The 11,687-nt window shown below is 33.9% G+C and overlaps 1 protein-coding gene across 1 annotated transcript in view; it reads right to left on the bottom strand.

Moving 5' to 3' along the window:
• Nucleotides 1–11,266, bottom strand: part of LOC150096698 (cytosolic carboxypeptidase 6) — a 414,915-nt gene extending 403,649 nt beyond the window's left edge. Inside the window, exon 1 of the mRNA XM_090408692.1 lies at nt 10,850–11,266. The gene's annotated coding sequence lies outside the window, so the exon portion shown is untranslated. The remainder of the gene's footprint in view (nt 1–10,849) is intronic.
• Between the last annotated feature and the right edge of the window lie 421 nt (nt 11,267–11,687).

Below are 11,687 nucleotides of genomic sequence, written 5' to 3' on the forward strand. Positions count from 1 at the left end.
GATTTAGAGGCCCTATTATCATTGACAGAACAATAGCCCTGTTGGCCGTTCCTATACGGACGCTCTGGCAAAGCGCCTCCTAGAAGGAGAAGGCCCGTTGATAGATTGTGTTCCTGCAGAATTTTCCTTCTGCAAAATTACGAAGATGGCAGCCCTGTGCTATCGGTTTACGAGCATCCAGTCGACAGTAAACAGATTAGGTGTAATCGCCGCAATACAATCGAGCGGAAAGGAAAAAGAAAGTAAAAAAAAAATGAAAGCCTGAGTCGATCGTAAACCCTACAAAAAACTATAAAGGGTGGAAAATTGTTTTTGATCAAAATAAAGGGAATATTTTCAGCGATATTTTAGTTATTTCTTTATTGGTTCATCAGTAGCGGTATCGCTTGGAGATAAGGTGCGTCTTTACGGTGCTTTCTAACCGCTCGTGCTGCGAATAATGGGGCACTTTATGTTGGTCGTAAGTAGGGGGGAAAAACTTCCATTTCAGAAAGCAGTGGTGGACTTGGCTGGCGAGCAGAAAAATAAAATATGGTTCATCTTTCAAAGCCAATCAATAGCAGTTATCGCAAACGAACATGTTGATTTTCCTCATTATCGGCCTCACGTGGTTGACAAACGAAACACAAACCATCTGCCAAATTTAATTCAATCATTTAATAGATACAAACAATCAATTCTATCTATCAAAAATCCTTATAAGGACTGGCTTAAAGAGGCAAAGCAAGAATGCTTTTCATCTTCCCCGTTATCTGTAGAGGACAGTATAAGGATAAAGTGTGTTATTGAGCTATTAAAGCTCTGATCATGGCAGGGGGTACAGCAATAGCCGAGCATCAGTTAAATCTTCTTTGGCTACAATATTGCCATCCATTACCCTCCAAGGGTATTAATCCAACAACCTCCCACCATCTATCAAAAATATCACCATCGTATTTATTCGTATCAAATATAATCAAATATATTTTAGGTGTGTATCAGAAAATTCATAAAATTTTTAATAAAATTATTTTATTTTTTTTTAAATAATCAATATTGTTTATATTTTAATTATTTTTAAATAACTATATAAAAGAAAAACTACAAGATTTAATTTAAAAAAATACGTAGGCTGGATACACTGTGAAAACGCATTTGCTGGTGACATGAAGGATTGGAGAGATGGAATGTATTACAGCAAATCCCACAAGCGAATGCTTGGAATATATTTTAATTTCTACGTGTGAAAGAAGGTGATTAAAAAAAACATCTTTAAGTACATTTTCAGTTGTCCGAGTGCCAAAAAAAAAATGAATGGTATACTCGGTAATGAAAAAAGCTTTAGTTTATTCATTATTACCTTGACCGAGGGGGGGGGTTGCAATTTGGAAAAAAAGCACTGATGTAAATTTGATCTGAGCTAAACCCAAACTCCACAAAGCAAAAAGCTGACATATTGTAATATAAATTTTTTTAAGTTTTATATCAAATAAATTTTTTTATAATAATATTTATTTAAATAATAGATATATATGTAATATCTATATACACACACCAATAAATTATTTTAATAAAAATATCTACTTTTGAAAGGTCAACATGCGCAGGAAGCTTTGGATTTGCACTGCGATGTTTTACGTATTGAATACGAATTAGACATAAGATTTGGTAAGAATAATGAGAATAATAATGTTAGATAGGTAACAAGACGTTTGGAACTATATATCATTTTACATTAGAAAAAAAAATAATCATTTGCAAATTCAATAGTTTGTGTGTATGTATGTGTGTGTATATATATATATATATATATATATATATATATATATATATATATATATACACACACACATACATACACATATACATACATACATACATACACATAGCATATTAAATTAAATAGGCCTAGTAAGAGTCACATGTGCATCGACTTACTACTAAGCTCCTCTCTAGTCCCACCCCCCCTCCAAATTCTTTCTCATGCTGGTTTCAAATCATGTTTGATCTTTACTTTTTTCATACGAGAAAATGGTTTATATTGCAAGATGGACATTCCTGATGTAATAAAATTATACTTTGCGTATAACTGTAGTAGTGTGTATGAATACTGAATAGTTCCAAATATGCTTAATTCATTGCTAAAACAGATAATTAATGGGTTTGAATTCGAATACTGAATATTTTTTTTTTTGTAACTAGAATAAATAATCTAACTTTTATACAGAATATCGTATCTACTGTACACCCACAGATGCCAAATCCTTCGACACTTCTGCGCATGTCAACAGAAGAAGAATCCATTCCGATAATAGAGTAATCGATCCGTCTTGTGGGATGAGTTGTTTATTGTTACACGTCGGAAAATTAACTTCTCTTTTATGATTATTGTAATTTTTAAAGTGATAACTATTTTGCTTTCATAACAGTTGGAAAATTTTACGCATAGAGCACGTGATTTCGTGTGTTGGTGACCAATTCGTACATCTTTCTCGTATTTCTTTCTCCCTTTCAACACGAATTGACTCTTCTTGGCAGTCTGCCAACGACGACTCTCGCTTCTGTGGTTGAACAGTATGAGATAATGTTTCGTAAATTAATACGAAACGACCTATTTAAAACTAAATATTTAAATTGCATTTAATAGCAATAAATACCTATTTGTTTTTCTCTATAATGAAGCAAAAGAAATCCGTTTTGTTTTCTTTTTCTTTGACATTTGAGTCATTAATTGATAGCATGTTTATTTTAGTTAGTTTCGGGACATTGAAACGAGCATATTTTCCATCATGCTAAAGATTTTTAAAAACTCAAAATATAACTGTGCAGCTATTTTACAAAATATTCTTTGAAAAAAAAATAATTTCGTTTTAATGATAAAAAATTAGCGAGGCGAGGGCATTTCTTTCGTTATAAATTAGTTCTCTCTCTCTCTCTCTACATAACAAATTTAATTATTTATATCCAACAAATAAACCTTTCGCATGTTACTATAAAATAACAAGCATTCTTAAGCCTCCTAGTTAAAATAAGAAAAGAAGCCTTCCTTGCATTTGGAAAGATCACATGTAAAATTCTCCTTGATTCTCCTCTCCAGCTTCGGCAGTGGAAAATACTGGTCAAGGCACTTATAACTAATGACAGTACATAAGCTAATCATCCTAAATAGATGGACTCACATCAGCACAAACACATCTCAAGATTAGCATTTAATATTTGTAATCTATTCAAATACATTAAACATTCTACGCATTTATAGACTACTTCAATCCATTTAGAGAATGAAGCGAGATTAAGAAGCCAAATCTGAATAAAACAGTTTAAAGAGGCAAATGCGCCTTCTGTTTTTAGATTAGCATTCGTTAGTTTTGTAGTTTGCATTTTTTTTTTTTTTTTTTTACCAGTTCTTTGAATTCGTGAAACAAAAATCTAATGGAATGAAATGTGTCAAACTATGCTTGTAAGAAACTCCGATAAATAAGCCTCGTGTCTGGATATATCTCAAATGATATAAAATTAATTACTTTTATTTAATGTTGTCACTTGACATTAAAAAAAAAAACAATAATATGTTTACTTTTTTTTTATCTTCAAATAAAATTTCAAACCTCCTCAACGACGTATTTCGTTTTCAATGTAATTAAGTCCTACAGTTTCGATAATATTTAATTGCTTGTTTCCATGGAAAAGATCAGTGAAAAGGTTTAGTTTAAGTATGTTTATGCATTCCTTTTTACGTCACTTGGGAAAAAATTGTTTTGCACGCTGTTATTTATTAAAGAAAACACCTTCTTTAATATTCACGTATTCATTATAGTTCTTAGGAAGAGTAGTAAACATGAAACTATAAATATTTAAGAGGTAATGTATTCAGTATGATATGTTATTCCATGTTGCAACTACTATCATCTATTTAGGGCATCTCCCAGGGTACAGCGATGTAAATTCATGCAAAATATAATCTTTTTTAAATTGAACGGAACTCGGCAAGAAAACGTTATCACTATACCTCATTATTACGTCAATAACGTGGTTTCTACCAGAAATCACAATAGATTTTAAATAATAATTAAGTTATAAAATTAACATTTCTAATTTGTAATTGCATTGCGAGTTTTCTCTGCAATTTCAATAATAAGAATATATTATTGGAGTGAAAAGGTTGTTTTTCGATCTGTTACAAAATTAAAAAAAAATGCTTGTTTTGTTCTTGTGATATTTAGGAAAAGTTAATTAGTGAAACCATTTTTTTTACTTTAAGATCAACTTCACATAATTTGTCATTGCATATTAAATATCCAACTCATACATACAACAGTATGAATACGAATGATCTTGTGATAGATCACTGTGAAGCAGCATAATTTCGAGTTAGAGACTTGCTTATTTTAAGTGTTTGCGATCTTGAATTTAAATAAAGTTCAAGCCAATTACTGGCAGTTCCTCCTCTTCATCGATTCCAATTTTCTTTCATCTATTTTATGTATATCTAGAAACACTGCTAATATTAGTTTGGCAATGTCTAGCGAATTACAAGCAATCCATGAAGTTCAAAGCATATTCAGTGCTTAACGTTTATTAATCCCAACCGATTCTCTGAAAAGAATTTGGCTAATAGTTGGTTTCACCCAGAAACTCGTGGTTTTTCGTCCCCCAGAACAGACAAACCGGCCAGAAGAACACATGCACGCAATGGATACATTGGCCTCATAGCCTGAGTTGCTTCGACCGGAAATCCAAAAACCACCACGGACTTAAGATCCAACGGAAGCGTTACATTTTGTTGCTGATTGAAAAAGTGAAGAATTATATCATGTATAAGTGACGTGTGTTGACGCTATTGCCATTATGGACATCGCAAATTGAAGTTGTATTAGTTTAACCTAGTTATACTAGTTTTAACTTCATTTGCCCAAGTGAGGATAAACTTGTATAATTATTTGTTTAGCAGTTCGATCTTTTCGGAGAGCAAAAGGAAGTATTCTATAGGTTTTGACTGAGTTACCGTGACATTTTAAAAATTCATTGCGCTAATGTGTTTTTCAATATTTTTAAAATTTCATAACGACTTCTCCAGTTCTTGAGAGTATTCTTGTAATATTAATTATGGGATGCATGTTTAAAATTGTTCTTATACATCTGACCTCTAATCTTTATGTATTTTCTTATTCCATGCGTATCAGGCCTTACTTTTCTTTGATAGATATTGTCTCTAAATAAAATGATTTTAAGTGTTTTGCATTTTTGATGTTTAATAAAATGCCAAACCATCACTTTTAATAAGTTTCTCGTACCGCTGTCAATATTAGTTTGCATCTTTATTGGTCCCCAGGAGATGGGGCTTATTTTTAATACCGTATAGTCAATTGTAGGGTAAGGAATATTCCATATCCGTCTTTAAATGCCACTTCTAAATTTAATTTAATACCGATGCAGGTGATCCACAAGAGATTTGATTTGGAAATGATGTTGTTGCTTCAATTTTGTTTCTGCTTATATTTTTAGAAAATGCATGATCTACTACCATTGAATTCCCGTCTTAATTAATACGTTAATATATTTTTCAAGACTTACATGTCTAGGAAATTAATAAAATTGATGAACTTATTTCTTAGCGAGTGTCTATTTATACCAATGAATATTACATTACTGAATTCAATCTCGTCTGGAATAAACTGCCAGTATTTGAGCTTGGGATAGCACTATCTATAGACAGATTTTTTAGAATTTCTATTTGGTGGATAAGTTGGCATTTTGAACTTTTCATTTTTTTAAAAAATTAAAATGAATAGAAGTCGAACATCAGATTCGTTATAATCTTGTGCTCATAAATTAAGTTATAACGAACTAGTTATTGTGGGGGGTATTTGCGTCAAAGTGGGCACAGATTTATCTTAAATTTAAGCCATCATCAGTGAAGCAATCTGCATTTTTTCACTAGATGGCGTCAAGAAAAACATGTTCGTATTTCTGATATTTCATATTTTTCACATTGCAATCCCGTCTAATACCTATACTCTAGGAAGTTTTTTTTTTTTTCATGTTGGGCCCATATACAGGAGGTTCGCTGGTCAATCTGTAGTACGTTAGTTGTGAAAGGAGAAACTTGTTTACATTTGATTTGGACGCCTGTATGTTGTATTCCTTGGGAAATACGTCAGGGGGAAGACTATTCCACAGTACTGTAGTAGTAGGGATGAATGAGGAGAAGAAACTTGTTCTGTGGGTTTCGAGGTGTACTGTGAAAGGATGTTGGGCGGCAGCTGTACGTGTTCCAATGGGCTTGGTGCAGGGTGGGGGAATTATTGATGCTGTTTCAGATGAACCTTTCCCGTGAAAGTATTTATAGAATATACAGATTGCAGAGACCAAGCCTCTATGTGAAAGTGGGGGGGAGCGAGTTGGTGAGGGATGGGTCATTTATTAGTCTAATTGCTCTCCTCTGTATTGAGTCAAGCATTTTTTTTAACAGCTGTTTACAGATGAAGTAGCGTCTTGAGCGAAAGAGAAATCCTAGTTTTTTGGAAGCTGAGGATGCAATGGTTGTGATGTGTTTATGCCAGGAGAGGTTTGATGTCCGGGTAATTCCGAGAAGAGAAATTTCGTCTTGTCTGTTAATTTGAGTGTTATCGAAAGCAATGCTGGGGGAAAATGGTTCTTTTTATGAGAAATAAGACAGAACTGGGTTTTAATAGCGTTAAAGTTGACAAGGTGTGTCTGAGCCCCCATCGGAGGATGGTTTGGAGGTCGAAATTAAGGGCAGTGATGGTTGATGTTCTGTGGGGTTGAAGCGAGTTGTGTAGGGTAGGATTTGTCAAATGAAAGGGAGGAACGTAGTGTGCTGTCATCTGCAAAACTGTGTATTGGGTTAGAGGTCAACTGATGTAGGTCATTGATATATAGAAGGAAGAGGATCGGTGAGAGAACTGAGCCTTGAGGGACCCCGGCATTAGTTGGATTGCGAGAGGATAGGAAGCCATCTACCATCACACATAGTGTGCATCCAGACAGGAAATTGGCAATCCATCTGCAGAAGTCCTGAGGGGGGATTCGACGAGCATAGTCACAATCTTATAACAGGTTGATGGGTTTGTATGTCAGATCTGTGGTATCACGGCAATGTTTGTGCGAACCTTTCCTTCATAGGCAGGGAAGATGCACTCTTGGATGTTGGGTTCCTGTACTCTCATCGATCTGGGATGGAGATATGAGAATTTCTTCTTTCAATGACTGGACCGGAATATGAGTGTCTTTCTCGAGGTCTGTTTAAGTGAAGCATAGATTATTTTCTTGCAGTTATGACTTGAATTGAACCGGATCAGGTAGTCCAACTTGGCCCCTGTGGTTGTAATTTAAACGTATTAATTCACGGAGAAAAACACTTACAGTAAAGTGGTCCACTGGAATTCAAATATCCACGAATACATGCATAGTATAAAGTTAATGCAACTTTATTATGAGCTCCAGAAGTTGATAAGCAGCTATATTAAAACTATACAAATTAAAGCATATACGATTCAACTCCCATTTGATGGGTGTAATATAAAGTGGAATCTCTTTAACTTTTATAACCTCTCCACTCATAACCAGTTTTATGCAAGAAAATACAAACTTTGCAGAAAATCAGCAGTTTTTTGATATCATAAAAAGCCAACTATAGACACGAACCACTGTCTGTCAATATATAGCCTTTTGTTCTCCCCCCCCCCCCCCCAACTATCTTTTGATTTAATGCTACGCCGTTGCTGCTATACAGTATCACAAGTTGAACCAACTACACAATTAAAGCCATTTATTTTTCTTGTTTGAAGGTTGAATTTTTTGAAGCACTCAAAATTTGCGATATGGTTTAGTTTGAATAAAATATTCTGCCTTGAAATGCATTAAATTATTTTATAGATTCAATATATCAACTTATACATTCACTCCAAAGAGGACTTCAGCCATTCATCTAGTCTAATACGTTAATCAAAATCCGGGTAATCTTTAGGGTTGCAAGCAAAAAAAAAAAAAATACGCTTTCTACATTTCCTCGTGACAAAAAAAAAAGTATTTAACCCTAGTCTTGTTCTTTTTGACTGCGTGCAATGGCACCGGAGACGATGTGGGATCGGGTCAACACCTGCTGTGCTGCACAGAAAAGCAACCAATCCCTGAAAGAGACGATCGCGTATTCATGTGGCCGACCCGTTGCTGAATTCACCAGGATTCTAAAAGGTCACAAAAGGTTGTTAATCGAATGGGGACAGTTCAGATCAGTGAGTCGAACTGATCTGAACTTGAAACTTCATTGAATCAAGAGCTAACCAAATGCTAAAAATTCTGGACAACCGCAGTTTATTCTTTAGAAGAAAAAACTAATGTAATTTATAATTTAAAAATATTCGAGTGTGTAGAAAGAATAAACAATTAATGAATACAACGAATAAATAAACAGATTTTCGTTAGTGATCTCGTTTATTCGTCATAAGTTAGCATTTACAACCAAGGTGTTTTGTCACTAACAACAACAGTCTTCCGACTGTTCGAACACGGCCACAATAAGGACATCACAGCCGTTTAAAAAGGGCATATTTTGAGGACACTGTTCCCGTGCATGAAGCAAAGTGCAGCGAACCAGTGAAAATCTCGGCTTCTAATCCGAAAACAGAGATAGGGGGAAGGGACTCTTAATTCGTTTCCGCGCTTGATTAGTGCTAGCAAGTCTCCCCCCCTCCCCTCCCCATAGTAAATAACCTCTTTTTCATCCGATCACCTCACAGATTGTCTTCGGTAATGCTAGCGCGTGCAGTGTACAAAACGATTAAATCTGGAATGTCTTGATAACGAATAGTCCGGTAAAATTCTGCCCTGATAAAAAAAAAAAATGCTTTTCAGATAGCAATAAATCAGATTGGCTGACATTAGCAAACACCTTGGATGGTATTAATCCTATTAGCTCTGTGTTACCCTGTCTAATGCATACAAGTCTCGCTAATTGGGAACAAGCGAGAGGGAAGATCCCTTCTTTCTCATGGTAGACGACATAAGATTGAGGTTATTACTTCCACTTCGTCTTGCAGCCATAATAATTGTGTTGTTCCACTTCTATTAAGGATTTAATGTCTTTAGGACTAAAATCGTTATTTTCTCAATTTTTCCTGCAAAGAATATATGCCTGAGAGTAATTACGTATGATTAAGAAATAAGAGGATACTTAAGACAGGACCAGTACTGGCTTATCTTCACTTACTGTTTCGTTGAGTAGAAATAAGACGCCTTTTACATGATAAGAGATCAATAAGTGCTTTGGAAGTAGTGCTAAGCTCGGTAAGCAGATCTAAGAGTAAACTTTTTTTATCCCAAAAATCAGCTAATTTGGAAACATGAGTTTTAGGACTAAATACCTTTAAAGTTGTCTTTGAAGCACATTCCTAATTGAGCCCAAAGCAACTTTAACAGTTCGTATCAAGGGACGAACAATATATCACGATGTCTGTAAGGAACTTTGCAGATATTTCACTCTTGTATTTAGGGTAGGATATCAACGAATTTGGACGCAAAACCGCTGCTCACAGAAGTGATTTTAAGACACGGCTATTGTGAAATCTACGAGCAGGAAATTAACAAATACGGTTAAGAATGGTACGCGTTATGTTGTTGAAGGGGGTGGGAAGGATCACAAAACAGGTGCATATTTCCTATATTCTACATTGCTTACCGATATTTGCATGCTAGCGTAGTGGTGCGTTCCAGTGTGTGGCAAATAGTATAAGTCTTTCTATTTGTAAAGTTTTAAAAACACATTTTTTTTCTGTATCGTTTAAAAAACCTTTAAGTTATAGTATATCATTATAACTTTATTATATAAACCCACAACTCACATTACAGTGGAGTACACATATTCTTAAGGAGTGGGGGAAGAAAACATTCTAATTTTCTTATAAACAGGATAGTCTTCCCATAACTTACGGATGTTCTGTCAAAACCAATATAACGATAACATTTCCTAAAATTATAGAACTAAATTACATACATTATATTTACATTTTTAATATTTTTTAAAAATATGTTGAGGTGCCTGTTTTCATCTAGAAAATTCCAAACTTTTCAAGAACAATGCTTCAAATTCCTTCTCTCCCTGTCAAGAAATTCCCAATTTCTGCGACTTCTCCCCTGCTCTTTTGAGTGAAGCTATTTAAGGATAATGTCATCCAATAAATATGTTTGTGTTGTTATACAGTCTATTTACGTTCACCCGGATTCGAACCAGCATATTAATAAAAAAAAAAAGTAGTACAAGTCAACTTGAATTCGTGCAATTTTATTTTCTTTATAGGTGTCAAAACTTCATACAAGAAATATAAGAATCGAATAGCAAGGTATTCAAATATCTCATCTCTGAGAATAATTCAATTAATTCATTTCTGAGCATAACAAAACTTTAGCTACCTGAATCTGAATTAATTGTTGTAGCTTTACTTTATTAAAGCAGTGATGACTCTGTATTTGGAAAAACAAAATCAGTTATAACTCAACCAAGAAAAAAAAAAGAGCTACTACATTCAAGCCTTGAACCCCCGAAAATAATACTAAGATCAGGTGATCCAAAGTCCATGCATGTAGCAACCCATAGGAATGAATGCTGCAAAAGTCTATGCTAAATGCTATGACATTTTAATACCAAATTTCACCACAAAAAATTAACTCTGGTCAGGATTTCTGAGCGCTTTTATAATCAATAGAACGCATTTTAAATATCCCGTGCATTGACTAGTCATTCGTTAACACTAAAATTTCTATCGGAATGCAAATATAATTAAAGTTCAATACATACTAATATAAAAATAAAATCCATTCTGCAGATAAACAATACAAACCCTATTCTTACATTGCCGTTTCTTCAAACCAAGAAAGCAAAATATTCAGGGGCTCTTAAGACGATTTAAAAACATTACTTTGCACAGTTGAACAGTTTATCCAGAAACGAAACTATACACGCACACTTCTGCGTACTTCATAACACACAATTGAAAATATTCTTTCTCGACGTCACCCAACGAAATAAAAAAAAATAAACATCAAAATTACAACAGTACACTTTTAATGGCTAAACGTTCATTATAAACAACAAAACATAAAGGCCATTCACTTTTATCAGCCCTATTAAAGTTGGTTTTATTCATAAATGTTGCATAAAAAGAAATACGTCTCACTAAGCAGTGATATTTCTTTAATAGGCTTAATTTATAATTACTGGGCGTTGAGCCATCTAAAAGTGCCAATTTCCTGGACGTCCAACTCCTGCAGTTTACAACGAACTATTTCATTTTTTTCTGTGAAATTTCTTTCCGAAACATCCATTTTAGAGTTCTTTGAGTCAGCCAATAGAAAAAGACAAAAACACCTATGCTGCGCGTGAACAATAGACGTCATCAAAATATGTAAACATTCAATTGCTTTGCTCGTGCATGTGTCACGTGAAAAGCTGCTAATAAAATAGAACATCTCATTAGCATATCGTTCAAAGGTCAGTATTATGCATTTCTTCGCTTAAAATCTAAAGTAATTTTATAATTTTACTGGATTATTTCCTCAAAAATTTAAAGAAATTAATATATCAATTACAGGAAATAAATAAATCTTTTAATCACGACTGACAATAAAAGAAGCTATTAAAAAAAACATTATTGTCAGATTGCAGACCATGTTAACAAAGTGAATAACGT

This window comes from Typopeltis vanoorti, chromosome 18 (genome assembly GCF_054136105.1).
Source record: "Typopeltis vanoorti isolate ZY-2024b chromosome 18, IOZ_Tvanoo_1.0, whole genome shotgun sequence".
NCBI classification, from domain to species: Eukaryota; Metazoa; Arthropoda; class Arachnida; order Uropygi; family Thelyphonidae; genus Typopeltis; species Typopeltis vanoorti.